Source organism: Eleginops maclovinus, chromosome 23 (genome assembly GCF_036324505.1).
Source record: "Eleginops maclovinus isolate JMC-PN-2008 ecotype Puerto Natales chromosome 23, JC_Emac_rtc_rv5, whole genome shotgun sequence".
NCBI classification, from domain to species: Eukaryota; Metazoa; Chordata; class Actinopteri; order Perciformes; family Eleginopidae; genus Eleginops; species Eleginops maclovinus.
In genome coordinates, this window is record NC_086371.1 from 22,970,376 (window position 1) to 22,989,071 (window position 18,696).

At 43.3% G+C, this 18,696-nt stretch overlaps 1 long non-coding RNA gene across 1 annotated transcript; it reads left to right on the forward strand.

Moving 5' to 3' along the window:
- Positions 1–895: 895 nt before the first annotated feature.
- On the forward strand, positions 896–2,311 carry LOC134859340 (uncharacterized). The gene is made up of 3 exons (XR_010165086.1): positions 896–1,089; positions 1,287–1,437; positions 1,654–2,311. It is a non-coding gene; the product is annotated as an uncharacterized LOC134859340 (long non-coding RNA).
- The last annotated feature ends 16,385 nt before the right edge of the window (positions 2,312–18,696 follow it).

Consider the following 18,696-nt stretch of genomic DNA (forward strand, 5'->3'; position numbering starts at 1 on the left):
ATACAAATATATGCTATGGAATTAAATGTCTGAAACAGAGTTTTGTGAGCTCCATAAAGCGGAGTACATGGAGGTCCTCCTCCATCTCTCGTTTCGTTGGCTAAACGAACATTGATCGTTGTGTGACCAGGATCCTGAGGCTTTATGAACCTCTGGCCTGCTTCTTCAAATCTGCTGGTATGGTCATCATTTATCAATTTCATTAAGCAGCAACTACATGGCTTGTTAGTCAAATACTTGTATCATTGACAACCTCTTGTTTTGTGTTATTTATTGATGGATTCAGGATGAAAATCAGGCCAGGTTCAAGAGGCTTGTGCAAACATTCACTAACCCCATGACAGAAGTGTACCTGCTGTTCTTCCAAGCCACCGTACCAACTTTCACTTCTTTCAACTTGCTTCTTCTGAGAGAACAGTCGTCAATATTTTGGTTCCATGATGAGGTGGGATTGGATTTAGCTGTTTGTCTATTATGTGTTTCTTGCTGATATCTGCAGGGATCCTCTAAAACAGGTTTCACCTACTATTTTGTAAATGTCTGTTTATGGATGGTGAAATTCAAATGCAAGCTATCTTCCAAGTTTATTCTGCAGGGCCATGAGGAGCCTTGTGAAATTTATTTACCAGGTTAGTGTTTTACTATTATTATGATCAAACACTGTGATACAGAACATGTGATATTTAGCCTTGTACCTAGCCCTTTGCCACTTCATGAGTAGAAACCTAGTAAGGTTTTGCTAGTCCTTCCATTAACAGGGAGCTTCTGGTTGGATTTCTTGCCCTATGTGTCTAGCTAATACTGCCACATCAGCATGTTAAACCATTCATGTTAACCTGATATGCTGTATCTGTGACAGGAAGAAAGTTGAGTTGGGTTCACAACCAGGGCTAGACTTAACAGTCTACTCGACGAGGGAGACATCACATCACAGCAGGTGGATTCATTCCATGAAGCTGTGTTGTGTTTCCTGACAAGTGCTGTGGACTATGCACTTAAGAAGCTGCCACTGATCAAACATGCAAAATGTGTAGATGTGCAGCAGAGGGCTGAAAGTGACATTGAAGATGTCCTGTACTTTGTCGAAAGGTTAGGTTTTTTTTTCTCTAATTATTGTCTATCATCTTAGCTAAAATACCCTGCATTTTATGATGATATATGTTCACCCCTTAACTGAGGAGAAGCCATATAAAAATAGCTCATGTGCAAAGATGCGTATGAACTGCTGCTGGTTGATGACAATATACCTAGAACTTAACAACTTGTAACTCTACTTTCATAAATAGCTTTCCCCATCTCCTCCCATACCATGGGCCAGAGGAGCATGACCTGCTGGGTGAGGAGTTTCTAAATTATCAGACCATGCCAATGATATCCCTGCAGGACGAGACTGAAATGGAAAGCTTCTGGGCTGAAATGGCAACCCGGAAACATAAGGTAAGCCTTTTTTTTTTTTTGTCTTTCCTTTTGGCTGGTGTGGCTTGGCTACATCTGTTGCTATAACATTGTTGCATGCATATATTGTCATGCATGTTGCAAATTATGCAAGTTTTTATCTGAACTTTGTTAATTGATCAACCTACAGTACACCAGTATTAATCAATAAAAAATCAAGGTATGTTTTCCATTGTGTTCTTGGTGCATTTTCCATAGGTGAAAGGAGCCAAAGAATTTGAAAGTCTTGCTGCCGTCGCCAAGCTGGTCCTGGTGTTGCCCCATTCCAACGCAGACGCTAAGAGGGTGTTTTTAGTTGTGGGACTGAACAAAACCAAGACAAGAAACAGCCTAACATTGGAGGGCACCCTGTAATCAATAATGACCATAAATATATCCGACCTGGAGCCCTGTTTCAAATGGGAGCCCTCCTCAGATGTCATCAAGGCCTCCAAGAAGGCCACAGCCCAGTATAACCGTGCCCACAGATCATAGACAAGGACTAGCTTCTGATCTGCATCTGATACTGATTATGTCTCATGGTTAGTTGTTTTTGTAATGCGTTCATCTGTTTTATTGCTTGAAAAAGTAGTACTGTTTAAGCACTTTATTTGTTGCACTTTATTTGTTTCTGATGGACCATGTGGTGGGAGGCTTTGAATGAAGAATAATGTCCCTCCCTAACTGATCTTGTCGTTTTTGGCTGAACATAAATGATCATTAAGTGCTCTTAAGAATACAATTATTCACAACATAGGTTATGTTTCAGTTAAGAGTTAGTTTGATACCATTGTAATCAAAATATCAATCAACCTACCTAGGTCAAATCTTAAACACTGGTCTATGAATAAGGCTATATTGTGGCACATAGGCAGTCATTGAGGCACAACAATAGTTTCCTGGTTGAATGTTCAACAGTCTAGGCCCTACAAGTCATGATGCCAAACATGAATCAGAATAAGTTCAGGTATTGCACATCTTTAGCAGACCACCCAAACATCCACTAGAATGCAGGAAATCAAATCTACTTAATCCAAAATTTCCTTGGGGTGGACCTTCAGCTATGTCTTTGCTTCACAGAATGTAACCAAAATTGTCCATCTCCAGTAGGCCGCCACTATCAACGGCTGTTAACATGGGTACAACTCCAAATAAATTCAAATTCTCTGATATCTGAGCCACCAAGTTGTGTGGCTGCGCGCAGCCAAATTTTGGTTACCCCCGACAAAATCTAACTCCAAGGTTTTTTGAAAAGTTGGCAGTGGTATGTGGTTTGTGCAGATGGCATGAAGTAAAAAAATTGGCGTAGCTCACTCGGTGCTATGTTGCGTTACCTCGTTTTCATTCAGAGCTGATTTAGACGCTTGGTGTTGGAATTATCTTTCATTTTGGTAGAAATGGTTAATATGGTCTGGTAGCTGAGTTTCTTCCCGTTCAGTGGGTATGCCACATTAATAGGTTGTTAAATGTTAACATGCCCGGGGACGCTGTTTCTTACAAGTTGCTGCGTCTGGGCTTAAGAGGTTAACCTGTTGTGAATGAAAAACCATCGCCGTATTTCTGCACAGTTCAGGTAAAGTTAGTGGGCATACAACCTGAAAGCTTGGTAGCGTAGCGTTGATAGCGTTAGCTTGCAACTTTGCCGAGGCTATCAGTGTGCTTGCGGCTCAACTCCCACAACAGATCCACAATTCAGTGAAATGTCGAGAACTACTAGCCACTTGTTCTTCACATCTTCTTCCTTAGGTATGGCAAACAAAGAAAGTTTTTGGTTTGCAGCGAAAGTGGCAGCTTCTCCTCGCCATGGCTCCTTTGCTCGGGTCGGCTTTTCGGAGTGGCTCGCACTGCTATTGGCTAGAATTCAGTTCTGTATCACAGGGAGGTCAGTGTGATTCGGAACTGAACCAGGAAGTAAAGAAAGGAATCAATTGAGGCGTTTCAGGCAGGGGGGAGGGATATGGGAGAGAATCTCCCTGTACAAAAGGCTCTAGGCATTTAATGTTGATTTCTCCTTTTCAGGTTATGGACTGTTACTTTGTTAGTTACGGGACCTACGTCACACTGAGCGCGATGCGCATTGTCTACGTTTTATTCCGGCGCGCTCTGATAGTAGCACATGTCCTCCCATGTTGATGAAAGAAACCCTGTTTGTTGAAGTGTGTGTCCATGCGAGAAATGGTTAAAACATACTGTTGTTGTCTCCTTGCCTTCTCCAACGTACACCTCATACCCTGAACATCCTGGCCGTGAAGCAGTGTTCTGGCCGACAATCAAGAGTGTGTGCAATGACAAAACTTGAATAGCCCGTTTACTGTCCAACACATCCACTAACCCTCACCCACACTCCATCTGGCCTGAACTTTGGGATTTTAGCTTTTGCAGACCTATTACATGTACACAGACAAAAATAACACACTACAGGAAAGGGAAAACCCATAAAGTCATAATATGGCCCCTTTAACCAGATACACCACACACACTCTTCAGACGTTCAGACTCTTGCCATGAACATGTGTCTCTGTGATGTTTGAATACTTTTATGTGCAGGAAAGCTTATTAAATATTCAAAGACAATCTCTTGCCTCATTATATATTTCCACCACAGCGCCCAGTTCCAGATGTTTCTAAGGTTAATGTATCACTTCATTGTAGCCATGGAAACCAGCTCCAGGTGTTTCAAGGGATACAACTACAGTCTAGCCATGGCAACCAGCTCCAGCTGTTTCTTAGGTTACAGTACCCTAACAGTGTAACCATGGAAACCAGCTCCAGTAGTTTCAAGGATAGTACCACTACAGTGTAACCATGGAAACTAGCTCCAGATGTTTCAAAAGTCATAGTACCACTACAGTGTAACCATGGAAAGAAGCTACAGATATTTCTGAGGTTGTAAGGTGTGTCCCACTCTATCCGCGGAGGACCCAGCCATTGATGGGTAGGCTGGGTCTTCTGTAGAAGACGAAATGAGACGGTCTACGGAGCACTTCCTCGTACGTCACCAGCAGTTCCCCGTTCTTACCTTTCGCTGCCCCTGTCACGAAGTACCATGAAAAGTCAATTGTTTAATTTCTGCCGTTAGTAAAGGTTTAAGCTGTTAAGATGGAGCCAGAGGTGTTAATTTTGCTGTTCATTTTTTATTTCAATTTTATCAAATATTCCCGAACGTCGCAATAGGATAACTATCTTTTTCAGATTAAGGGAAGACCATTTCCTGGTAATACTGTTAGCATATAAAACATATTTAAATGGAATTTCTTAGGTTAAATAATGTATACATACATACATATATACAGTGGTATGCAAAAGTTTGGGCACCCCTCTGAGATTTCATGACAATTTGCTTTTCCTTTATAATAGAAGATCACAGCAACAACATTTGTTTTCCTACAAAGATGTAGACGTTTTAGTGTTTTCCAGACCAAAATTCTTAGGGTAGCATTACATAGTTTTATTATAATAAAATAAAATGCAAAAAATGGGATGTGCAAAAGTTTGGGCACCCTTATAAATAGCATTCATTTCAACACCTGTACGGATTTATAGCTGACAGGTTGCTGCACAAAATTGCTTTGATTAGCTCATTAGACCTTCAATTACAAAGACAGGTGGAACCAATCATGAAAAAGGCTATTTAACATAGGTAATAGCTGGCTGTGCCTGGCCTAGGTTCTTTCTTAGGGAGTGGCAAGATGGGGACCTCAAAACAACTCTCCACTGACCTGAAAGCTAAGATAATCCAACATTATAAATTAGGAGAAGGGTACAAAAAATTATCTGACAGGTTTAAACTGTCTGTCTCCACAGTCAGAAACGTAGTTGTGAAATGGAAGGCCACAGGAACAGTCCGTGTGAAGGAAAGATGTGGTAGGCCGACAAAAATAGGGGAAAGGCACAGGCGAAGGATGGTGAAAATGGTCACAGAGAAGCCACAGACCACCTCCAGAGAACTACAACAACATCTGGCTGCTGATGGTGTAGTTGTTCACCGTTCCACAATCCAGCGTACTTTGCACCAGGAAGAGCTCATTGGAAGGGTGATGTGCAAAAAGCCTTTCCTGAGTGTTAATCACAAGAAGAGTCGCATGAGGTATGCAAAAGCACATCTGGACAAGCCAGAGTGGTCAGATGAGACCAAGATTGAGTTATTTGGTCATAACATGAACAGGTATGCATGGCGAAAAAAACACACTGCATTCAATGAAAAGAACTTGTTGCCCACTGTAAAATTTGGTGGAGGATCTATCATGTTATGGGGCTGTGTGGCTAGCACAGGTACTGGAAAACTTGTTAAAGTTGAGGGCCACATGAATTCCTTACAGTACCTGGAGATTCTTGACAAGAATGTTCTAGAGTCAGTCACAAAGTTGAAGCTACGCCGGGGTTGGATTTTTCAGCAGGACAATGATCCTAAGCACCGATCAAAATCCACCAAGGAATTCATGCAGAAGCACAGGTACAATGTTCTGGAATGGCCATCCCAGTCCCCAGACCTTAACATCATTGAAAATGTATGGATTTATTTGAAGAAGGCTGTCCATGCACGGAGGCCAAGAAACCTGACTGAACTGGAGACGTTTTGTGTGGAAGAATGGGCCAAAATACCACCTGCCAGGCTTAAGGGACTTGTCTGTGGCTACAGGAGGCGTCTACAGGCCGTTATTGCAGCAAAAGGAGGCAATACTAAATATTAATGGAATTATTTCTTAGGGGTGCCCAAATTTATGCACATGCCTATTTTTGTTTGAATGCACATAAACATGTTTCTGTTTGACCAATAAAAGTTATTTCACTACTGAGATGTTTCTGTTACCATAAGGTATAACATATGTTAAAATGAAGTTGCTGCTTCAAAAGCTCAGCAAGTGACAAACTGATGCAGTGGTTTTCCTAAGGGGTGCCCAAACTTTTGCATACCACTGTATATATATACATATATATATATATATATGAATATAAGTTATTTTTTGAAGTTTTGCACTAAGTTTATCTTTGCAATCATTTTTCAATTTTGTATTAAGTATTCATGTTAACCTGTGTCTCAGGGCTGCCTTGGTATCCTATTTACTGAGTGGACTAAAGGAAAAATAAAACTTACTCAGGTGGACATTGAGTAGCAAATGTTTACATTTGATTCAGTGTGATTTTTTTCTTCTTCTTTGAGAGTGTAACTCAAGAAAGAGTAACTAAAAACAGCAATCTAGAATCAAATATATGAATGTATTGAATTGATTTTGAATCGCAAATCGATTGTGAATCGACTCTTGACCCCAAAAAAATCAAATCGAACCGTGAGATTGCCTGAATTGTGCACCCCTACTGAACATGCTGCTGGACCTCCTGGTTCAGGATCGGAGACACAGCTGGAGTGCCACAATTGAGACCCTGGTGTTTCTCTTTTGGCTTGCTAGCGGGGCCTCATACAGGGTGGTCTCCAGAGTTTTTGGGATGTCTCAATCAACTGTACATCGGATTGTCCACAGAGTCACTGAGGAGGTGGTGGCCATTCGTCATCAGGTCATCCACCTCCCCAGGACAGCAGAAGACCTGAAGGCTGTGTCACGGAGGTTTGCAGGGCTGACCAGACACAGGGCCTTCAAAAAAGCTGCTGGAGCAATCGACGGCTGCCATGTCCGCATTAAGCCACCAAGCGGTCCTGATGGTCACTATTAAAAAAACGGAAACTGTTCAGCTCCATCCTGCTGCACACTGTTTGTGACCATCATTAGGACCACATTATTGACACCTATGTGGGCTGGCCTGGGTCAGTTCACGACTCAAGAGTGCTCCGCCACAGCTCACTCTGCTGGCGGGCACTCTACCCTCCTCCAGGGCACTATATCCTCGCAGACGGGGGGGTACCCCTGCCTCCAACAACCTCTCCCCCTCATTACTCCCTTAAAACGGCCGCTGCAAGGTGTGGGATCCCAGCGCTTCAACAACCATCACTCCCGGGCACACTCCATTATAGAGCATGCCTTTGGGATGATGAAGACCAGATTCAGGAGCATCTTGAATTTTTTTTTGGTTACCAATGTTAAATAAGCTAGAAGTACTGTTGTGTGTTCGAGTGCCTGGGAGAAGAGCGTGGAACACATTTGGTGACAAATTCACAAGACTATGCAAAACTGCAAGACTGTATGCTAACTAGCAACAGCTAAGTTAGCCTCATGTTTAGCTGCGTTGTCCGGAGTCCGGGTTTGTTGTATTAGAAGTTGAACAGTATAGACGTAGTCTTAAGAGACTCGTGTGCCTGCCTGCTGCCTGTTGACAGAAGAAGGACATCGGACCAACAGGAGGGCTACGCGGGATTGTTTCATCGGGGAGATACCTCTATGGATTGGCACTGCAGTCAAGTCAGCCGACACTCGCGATTTCTTGGTCAAGCCAGCCGACACTGGCGTTTGTCAAATTTCTAGTGCCCCCGTATTCTAAACTGTGTGGTAAACGCATTTAAACAAAGTACTACACGAGTCTGGCTGAAGTTCCTGTGTTTTGTTCCTTTACTTTGGGTTACGAGAAAAACATTAGTAGATTATTTCTGACTATGACTGGTACATTTGAGTTCATCACCACCCTGACCTCACACACAATGAGTATAAAACATTTACTGCATACAATTGGAGCAATTCTACTCCAAAGGTCCTAATTTCCACCTTAATAGCCATATATTGCTATTTCAGAGTTACTGTAAAAATGTATTATTTAACTTGGCCTCACTATTACTGGTTGATTCGAGTTCACCACCACCCTGACCTCACACACACTGAGTTTCAAATATTTTTACTGTAGAAAATTGGAAATATTCCACTCCAAAGATCAGAATTTCAACTCTAAAGATCAAAATTTCACCCTTCATATGACATATATTCAACGTTTGACTTACTGTAAAAATGAATCATTTAACTTGGCCTCACTATGACTGGTATTTTTGAGTTCACCACCACCATGAACTCACACACATTCAGTTTCAAACATTTTTACTGTAGAAAATTGGAAATATTCCACTCCAAAGATCAGAATATCCACCTTAAAAGCCATATATTGCTATGTTTGGCTTACTGTACATATGAATCATTTAACTTGGCCTTACTATGGCTGGTTGATTTGAGTTCACCAACACCCTGACCACACACAGACTGAGTTTCAAACATTTTTACTGTAGAAAAGTGGAGAAATTAAACTCTAAAGATCAGAATTTCAACCTTGAGATGGCATATATTCAATGTTTGACTTACTGTAAAAATGAAACGTTTCACTTGGCCTCACTATGACTGGTACATTTGAGTTCACCATCTCCTTGACCTCACACACACACTGAGTTTCAAACATTTCTACTGTAGAAACTTGGAAATATTTCATCCAAAGCTCAGAATTTCCACCTTAAAAGCCATATATTGCTATGTTTGGCTTACACCGTGTCTTAACTGGATCCGAGCTATTACTATCTTGTAGCGTTCGGTGTTATTTGCCTACACTGAGTCCGTTAAATTGCTACCTCTGTTGTGTCATGTTTTCAAAATCTGTATCGTTTCCACAAATTTAAAGTATTCCCTCTCTCAACGCGAGCGACAGAAAATAGAGATGGGGCGTCCGACAAAAGTTCTCTCAAAACCTCGCGTTGCATCGCGCTGCTCACATCGCATGTAGTTAGGACACTCCAATTGAAAACAATGTAATGTAATGATTTCATCGCTTATGTTTGCTCGCATCGCGTTCGGTTAGGACACAGTGTTACTGTAAATATGAAACATTTCACTTGGCCTTACTATGGCTGGTTGATTTGAGTTCACCAACACCCTGACCACACACACTGTGCTTTTCGACTCCGGCTGCAAAGACCCTCCCACCCCGTTGTTTGCACACACACGTGCATTCGTGTAAACATGCACACACACTTCTTCTGCCCAGGCTCAGAGAGTAGATAAGGATCAAAGAGGTGTGAGAGACTATTGTGTTCTTGACCCTCTGAACTACATGACTGAAGTTCAAATATCAGAGGACATGTATAGCAGTAAGCCTATTACAGTTTTTCTCAATTGCTTACTCAAATATTTTCAAAGCATGCCCCATTTTTAAATATGTCTAAGGTAGAAATGAGATAAAGGCATAATGAGACAAAGGTTTGTCTTCATTTTTAAATGAGAAATTAATTTTGAGTCTGTGTGTAATAAGAGTTGTCCTGAACTCAACTCTACCAGTAATTGACAGAAATGATGGAGCATGAAGTTTTGACAATGAAAATGTTTGACTCTGTGTAGTCAGAGTGTCCCTGAAGTGAAATCTATCAGTCGTTGTCAGAAATTGTGTATTGTTATGACCAGACTCTGAAGCCACAACAAAAGAAGGAAGCACACATGAGGGATTAACTCAACTATTAGAGTTTATTAAAGAAAAAAAAAGAATCGAATCAACATAAAAATGAGCTCAAAAATTTATAAAAAATTCTAAACAAAATAAGCTGGCAAGAGACACTGGGAAATTAACTGAACATAATGTTGGAATAAAAAACTACATTTAACAAAACCTACAAGATCCTTGAGGAAACTTTGGAGGTTCTCTAATTTGAAGCTGTGAGGAACCTCTGGAGTCTCTGTTGTAAATGCACTATTACTTTATGGTCATGTACAGATTGTGAAACCATTGGCCCCCGGTCCTGGACATGTAAAGGCCTCAGCCAGTGCGTGGGAGGGATGCTTTGCTGGTTGGAAGTGCTCTCAATAGCGTTTTGACAAAGAGGCCTCTGCCACGGTGGCACCGTGTGGCTCTGCCGGTCGGAGAAGAGCGTTGTGGTGTGAGAGAAGACAAATCCTGCTGTGTCCGCTTGGGTCAACCGCTACACCATGATTAGCTCCCCTGCACAAAACACAAACACACATGTTACAGCTGACAGACATGACAAGATTGCACAAGGCAGCAGCAAAGTAATCTCAAAACAAACCTGTGTACACCCTGGGCTTGGTGTAGTCTTCAACCAGTGTGAGCCCCAGGAACTCTTGGATCAGCTGGATGAGGCTGAGCACATGGGCCCCTGAGCCTGGGACCGGATGGCCCGTTTTGTAATCCATCCCTGGATATAGTTCCTGGGGAGGAGGGAGCCCCATGCTGCAGGATAGGCTGTTTTTTTATGGAGACTGATAGCAGTGTCAAGCTGCCTCTAGTCTCCAAAATGACCTGAGTGCCCATCAACCTGGATCCAGCACACTGAAAGACAAAACACACTAAACAGCAAAACACACAACTGCAAACCCTGACAAAGTCCCTCAAATATCAGAGACATTTTCTAGTAAGAAATCTTGACTTTTTAGAGTGGAATTTCTCCTAGCTAAGTGACAAATTATCGTAGAGATGTAGAAACATAAATTCAACATAAACTCTTAATTATCTACATGGCATTGAATGTGGTAACAAAGAATAGGCACTTACAGACTAATAATGTCCAAAGCTTGCGCGTTAAAGGTAAGTCTTTGAAGAGGAATCCGGCAGAAACTGTATGTTCTCCTAACTCAAGTCAACTCGACAATGAAAAAGAAACTAAACCTGCGCAACTTTGTAAATAGTATTGTCCGCTAGGTGGCAGTATTTCCCCACATATAATACGCAAGCTACCAAATGCTTAAGGAGGGCAGAACAGAGGCCAAGTTAAATGATTCATTTTTACAGTAAGTCAAACATTCAATATATGTCATCTCAAGGTTGAGATTCTGATCTTTAGAGTTGAATTTCTCCAATTTTCTACAGTAAAAATGTTTGAAACTCAGTGTGTGTGAGGCCAGGGTGGTGGTGAACCCATATCAACCAGTCATAGTAAGGCCAAGTTAAATGTTTCATATTTACAGTAAGCCAAACATAGCGATATATGGCTTTTAAGGTGGACATTCTGATATTTATAGTTGAATTTCTTCAATTTTCTACAGTAAAAATGTTTGAAACTCAGTGTGTGTGAGGTCAGGGTGCTGGTGAACTCAAATGTACCAGTCATAGTGAGGCCAAGTTAAATGATTCATTTTTACAGTAAGTCAAACATTGAATATATGTCATCTCAAGGTTGAGATTCTGATCTTTAGAGTTGAATTTCTCCAATTTTCTACAGTAACAATCTTTGAAACTCAGTGTGTGTGTGGTCAGGGTGGTGGTGAACTTGAATCAACCAGTCATAGTGAGGCCAAGTTAAAAGTTTCATATTTACAGTAAGCCAAACCTAGCAATATATGTCTTTTAAGGTGGAAATTCTGATCTTTGGAGTGGAATATTTCCAATTTTCTACAGTAAAAATGTTTGAGACTCAGTGTTTATGAGGTCAAGGAGATGGTAAACTCAAATGTACCAGTCATAGTGAGGCCAAGTTAAATGACTCATTTTGACAGTAAGTCAAACATTGAATATATGTAATATGAAGGATGAAATTCTGATCTTTAGAGTTGACATTCTGATCTTTAGAGTTTAATTTCTCCACTTTTCTACAGTAAAAATGTTTGAAACTCAGTGTTTAGGTTTCAAGGTTTCAAGGTTTTATTTGTCATATGCACAGCAGATACAGCGTATATGTTGGCAATGAAAATCTTATGTCGCGTGCTCCTCCAACAACTCAACATACATGGTGCAAATAAGATAAATAAAATAGTGCAAAAAGAGAGAAGAATATTTACAATAACAACAATAAAGATTTGAGGATGTGAAATATATACATATGTGGAATACATTGAAAGTATTTAAATCAGACATTCCGTTGTCCTGTAATTACCGGACATTGGCCGGGAAAAAAAATAAATGTCCGAGAAAATGAAATCTCACCGGTCAAAGTGTCCGTTTGAAATTGACTAATAATCCCTCTATCTAACTCAATTTGATTTTCAGAATAATACTACCATTTAGGCTAAGTTTAATGTAGTAACACAGTAGCCTATTAGAATAAAATAATTTAACCTAACAGGCCTACAAATACATCGGAAGGTGTATGGCGTGTGATTGGCCCACGAGCGTTTGCGTGCAGCAAAGATTCTACCGCGAAAAGCGTAAACATGACAACCACTTTGTTTATTGAATGCGGCTAGCGTCTTCTGCTAACAAACAAATAGGCTACGTCGGCTATTGTTAAAATATGGCCGGTCCCAGGCAGAGTAGCCTTAAAAGTTTTTTTCTGAAAGATGCGACGACTCCAGATGCGACTCACAAGAGAGGTGCTGCTGCTGCTGCTGCTGCTGCTGATGATGACCGGTCTGTGCCTGTGCCAGATGTGCCGATTCCGCCTCCAGAGAAAAGGCAAAAGTCTCGGGTGTTTCGTTCCGATTGGGGTGAAAAGTTCACATGGCTGAGGTGTGAGGTTGTTAGCGGTAAAGAAACAATGTTCTGTTCACATTGCGAAAAGGCCGGACGACGCAATGGATTTACAAACGGATCGACTAATTTGAGAATGTCAGCTCTAATTGAACACAGCCAAAGCAATGACCATGTCTCCGCGCTCCATTTAAAGCCACAGCAGGTTGTCATGAAAAGCCACTGCGAGAAGGCCACGGAAACTTCTAAGAAAAAGTTGTCATCGCAGCTCAAAATCGTCTTCCATATGGCCACACATGTCATTCCTTCAAACCAGTTTGTTGCGCAGACAGAGCTTCTGCGAGCTCTCGAGGCTCCAGACTTCGTCACTACCGATGGTATTTATCACCACAGTGACTGTGTTGATGACATGGAGAAGGCATTAGAAGATGTGGTGATGAATCAGAAACAGGAAAAAATAAAAAGGAGTGACTTTGTTGGACTGATCATCGACGAAACAGTAAACATCACAGTGAACAAAAAGTTGATAGTTTATCTAAAGCTGGAAAGGGAAGGAAAGGTGGAGACGTGCTTTCTTGGAAATTACGATGTGGACTGTGGGAACGCAAGATGCATTTATGATCGCCTAGTCGCTGTGCTTCGGGAAATTGATGTAGAACTGTCTCGTGTCATTGGCCTGGGTTCAGATGGTGCAAGCGTAATGATGGGGAGGCATGGTGGGGTTGGTGCTTTGCTTAAGCAGGTGAATCCCTTCTCCATACAAGTGCACTGCGTGGCCCACAGAGCTGCTCTTGCTGCCCTGGACGCAGAAAAGTCCGTCGACAACATCACATCTTACAAAAACACAATCTCATCAGTGTACTCCTTCTAGAAGCAAGAAGCAAGATGGCGCCGAGGATGGCTGCCGTGTCTCGAGCTCCTCAACAACTCCACATTTTAGTGTTTTTATTGTTTTACTTTGTTGGTTGTTTTTAACTTTGTTTGCAACATGCAAACCGCCCAAGCGAGCCCTATCATCCAATATGATAGAGAACAACTTTTACACATCAGGTCGCTGGTGGACAGCAATAATCCACGACGACCTGCAAACAATGGAGAGTCTCCGTGTTTACCTGCTGGAGCTCTACCTGTGGAGCGCAGGAGGAAGAGACCACGAGGTTCCCGGGCCGGGGTCCTGGTCAGGCTGAGGAAACGTGAAAACAGGCCTCCTCTACCGAGTTTACTTCTGGCAAATGTCCAATCCCTGGATAATAAGCTGGACGAACTCCGTAGCAGGGTGGCATTTCAACGGGACATTAAGACCTGTAATGTTTTGGTTTTCACGGAGACTTGGCTCGACCCCACGATACCGGACGCCGCCATTGCTCCACACGGATTCTCCATTCATCGCCAGGACCGGACAATAAACTCAGGGAAGAGCAAGGGAGGAGGTGTCTGCTTCATGATCAACAACAACTGGTGCTCAGATGTGGAGATCATTTCTTCGGACTGTTCTCCCAGCCTAGAGCACATCATGATCGGATGCCGGCCTTTTTATCTGCCGAGGGAGTTCACATCTGTTGTTCTAACAGCAGTGTATGTTCCGCCGCACGCTGACAACAACACAGCGCTGGAGGAGCTGTATGGGATTATCGACAGGACAGAGACTTCTCGGCCAGAGGCCGCATTTATTGTGGCCGGGGATTTTAACAGAGCCAACATGAAGAAAGTCCTGCCGAAATACTATCAGCACGTCAGCTGCCCCACGCGCGGTGGAAATACACTGGACCATGTTTACACTCCTTTCCGGCATGGATATAAAGCCCTCCCCCGCCCCCCCTTCGGCAAGTCAGACCACATATCTCTTCTTCTGCTCCCTGTTTACCGGCAGAGACTGAAGAGGGACCGACCTGTGACAAGGACAGTGCAGCGTTGGTCCGAGCAGTCTGACTCTGCTCTCCGCCACTGCTTTGGCATCACGGAGTGGTGTGTGTTTGAGGAGGACGATATAAACACACACACTGACGCGGTCATTTGCTACATCGGCAAATGCATCGATGACGTCGTGCCGCGGATTACTATACGGACATTCCCAAATGAGAAGCCCTGGATAAACGGCGAGGTCCGAGCTAAACTTAAAGCACGGGCCATCGCGCACAGCGGCGGTGATTTGGATGAGTACAGGAATTCCAGGTATGCACTCCGGAGAGCTATTAGCAGTGCGAAAAGACAATACAGGGACAAGGTGGAGTCGAACTACAAGGGCTCCAACGCCAGAAATATGTGGTCTGGACTAAAAACAATAACAGACTACAAAAGGACAACGAGTGGTGCTGAGGAAGTGTCTGCATCTCTCCCAGATGAACTGAACACATTTTATGCACGCTTTGAGAAGCCCCCGGCTGTGGAGGCACCAAAGGCCCAGGATCCCTGCTCACTGGTTTTAACCAGTGCAGATGTGTGTAGATCTCTGAAAAGGATCAACGCACACAGGGCTCCAGGACCTGATGGCATCCCTGGCCGTGCTCTCAAGGTGTGTGCAGTTCAGCTGGCAGATGTGTTCACAGACATTTTCAATAGGTCACTGCTCCAGTCTGTAGTCCCCACATGCTTTAAAGAGTCCATCATTGTCCCTGTCCCCAAAAAGACAAAACCCATCTGCCTCAATGACTACCGCCCAGTTGCACTCACCTCCATCATCATGAAGTGCTTTGAGCGGTTAGTCAAAACTTTTATCACCTCCTCCCTCCCTGACTCACTGGACCCCCTGCAGTTTGCCTACAGAGCAAACAGGTCCACGGATGATGCCATCTCCCTCACCCTCCACACTGCCCTCTCCCACCTGGACCAGAGGAACACTTATGTGAGAATGCTGTTCATTGACTACAGTTCAGCATTCAACACCATTGTGCCCTCCAAGCTCATCATTAAGCTCAGGGACCTTGGGCTCAACAGCGCCCTCTGTGACTGGATCATGAGCTTCCTGACGGGCAGATCCCAGGCAGTGCGGATGGGGAACATCACATCCTCCACCTTGACCCTCAACACCGGAGCCCCTCAGGGTTGTGTGCTCAGCCCTCTCCTCTACTCCCTGTTCACGCACGACTGCGTGGCCACACACAGCTCCAACACCATCATCAAGTTTGCTGACGACACGACCGTCATCGGCCTGATCACAGACGGCGACGAGACGGCGTACAGAGAGGAGGTCAGAGCCCTGACATCTTGGTGCCAGGACAACAACCTCCATCTCAACGTCAGCAAAACAAAGGAGCTGATTGTGGACTACAGGAAGAGGCAGAGAGAAGCACACACACCCATCACCATCGACGGGACTCCTGTGGAGAGAGTCAGCAGCTTCAGGTTCCTCGGGGTTAACATCAGTGAGGACCTGACATGGACACATCACACCAGGGTCATATCCAAGACGGCTCGACAGCGGCTCTTCTTCCTCCGCAGGCTGCGGAAGTTCAACATGGACTCCAGGATACTCTGCAACTTCTACAGGTGCACCATCGAGAGTATCCTGACTGGCTGCATCACCGCCTGGTATGGCAGTTGCACCGCCCTCAACCGTAAGACTCTACAGAGGGTGGTGAAAACTGCTCAGCACATCACCAGGACGGAGTTGCCATCCATGGAGGACCTCTACACCCAGCGGTGTAGGAAGAAGGCCGGTAGGATATTAAAGGACCCCCATCACCCCAGCAACAATCTGTTCTGTCTGCTGCCGTCTGGCAGACGGTACCGCAGCATCCGGACCAAGACCACCAGACTCAGAGACAGTTTTATACCACAGGCTATAAGACTACTGAACTCCTGAGCTGTGTGAATGTCTACTCACATCTGTTTATAGTACACACATACATATATATTATACACATCTGCCATACATATCTGTTTATAGTACACATATCTATATATTATACATATCTGCCATACACATCTGTTATACATAATATATGCATCTGTCCATACCTCCTCATTCAACAGTGTAAAGTATTTAAATACTTTCAATGTATTCCACATATGTATATATTTCACATCCTCAAATCTGTATTGTTAATATTGTAAATATTCTTCTCTCTTTTTGCACTATTTTATTTATCTTTTGCACCATGTATGTTGAGTTGTTGGAGGAGCACGCGACATAAGATTTTCATTGCCAACATATACGCTGTATCTGCTGTGCATATGACAAATAAAACCTTGAAACCTTGAAACCTTGAAACCTCTACAAGCACTCAGCAACAAGAACAAACCGGCTCCGCCAACTTACAGCTGAACTCCACGATGAGGACATGGTCAGCCTCAAGCAGCCTTGCGCAGTGCGCTGGCTATCCCTACACAGGGCGGTGAAGGCCATGAAACACAACTGGCCAGCTGTGGTCATGGAGCTAACTGAAGAGGCCTTGAGAGGAAATGCTAAAGCGCAAGGACTGCTAGGTCAAATCCAGAGCTACAGCTTCATAGCCATGACTCACGCATTGTCCGATCTGCTACCTGTGATGACCAAGCTGAATTTAGTTTTTCAGAAAGACGACGTCAATCTCTCCAGTATCCGACCAGTAGTGCAAGCATCTGTCGCGGCATTCACACAGTTCCGAGATGCCCCGGGTCCAGGAGACTTTCCTGGCAGGCTATGAAGACGGCAAGTACATGGATATCAAAGTGACCAACGCAAGCGACCGCTCAATCCAAGCTTTCAGAAAAGTCAGAGAACGGTTTGTTCAACATCTGATAGATGCCTTACAAGACAGATTCCCCGAAGACTGCTTGGATCTACTTCACTGCCTCGACACCCTCCTCAATCCTCGTAGATATCCTCCAACTCAGAATGGTAAGAAGGAGCTATTCTTTGTCCCTCTAATTGAAGACATAGGCCGATTATTTTATAGCCTAGACAGCCTATATTCTAATAACTCATCGTTGTCTCCTATTTGCTTCTTCTTCTCTTTTTTTTTCTTCTTTTTTTTTTTTTAGCTCTTCAAGAATATGCAGAACCAGCGATCAGAACGGTTGTTTCCCATTTTACAACTGTTGAGTCTGCAGACACCACTCCTCTTATCAATGCCATTGCCTGCGACGAGATGCCTTCGCTGTGATGACAGCGCTCCGTGGCTATGGGGGATTGCAATTCGCCACAGCCTGTGAAGTCCTCATTCGGGATTTCATCGAAATCTATCTAGAGTGGGCCAAGCTCGCCAAAATAGCCTGTGTGATCCCAGTCTCAAGTGTTCCCGCAGAGAGGGGTTTTTCGCTGCAGAACCGGATCAAGACCAAGCAGCGAAGTCGCCTCTCAGAGAACAAAGTTACGCGCCTTATGCGCATCGCAAGTTGTGGAGAGACATTACAAACTTTCGATTTCATGTCGGCAGCTGCCAATTTCAACACTGCCAAAAACCGTAAAAAGTAGTGTAATTATAGGCTACGAGGCAGTGTAGGCCTATGAATAATTTGATGGCCTCATGCCTATTAATTTAAAATGTTACTTAAACCGCACCATATCAGGTGCACGTCAAGACCGTTGATATAACTTACGTGTAGCCTATTGTTGGGCTGTTAAAAGTCTTAATTGTATGTGGGTAAGGGGGATTAGTTTATTAAACTAAATAGAAATATTTGTATTTATTTTTTATTTGTTTGATATATATGGAAGGATGATTGGTTCATCAGATACGTCTCTTAAAATTAACTCGGGCACCTCGTGCAAATAACGCACGGGGTCGTTTGCGCAATAAGTGTTCACGTAATTATTTGAAAGTAAGGCCAATAAATGTGTTAAATTATTTTTGTGTGTCAAATTGTCATTTTGTAAGCTACTAGTCTACTTCAAATGTTTCTACACTAGCCTAATTAGGAAGGATGGAATATTTGACCGTGGTGTTATCAAAATGTCCGGAAGGTGAAACCTCGGCCGGTCACTTTGACCGGCAGATTTTTTTTCTAACGGAAACCCTGATTTAAATACTTGTGGAATGAGGAGGTATGGGCAGATGCATATATTAT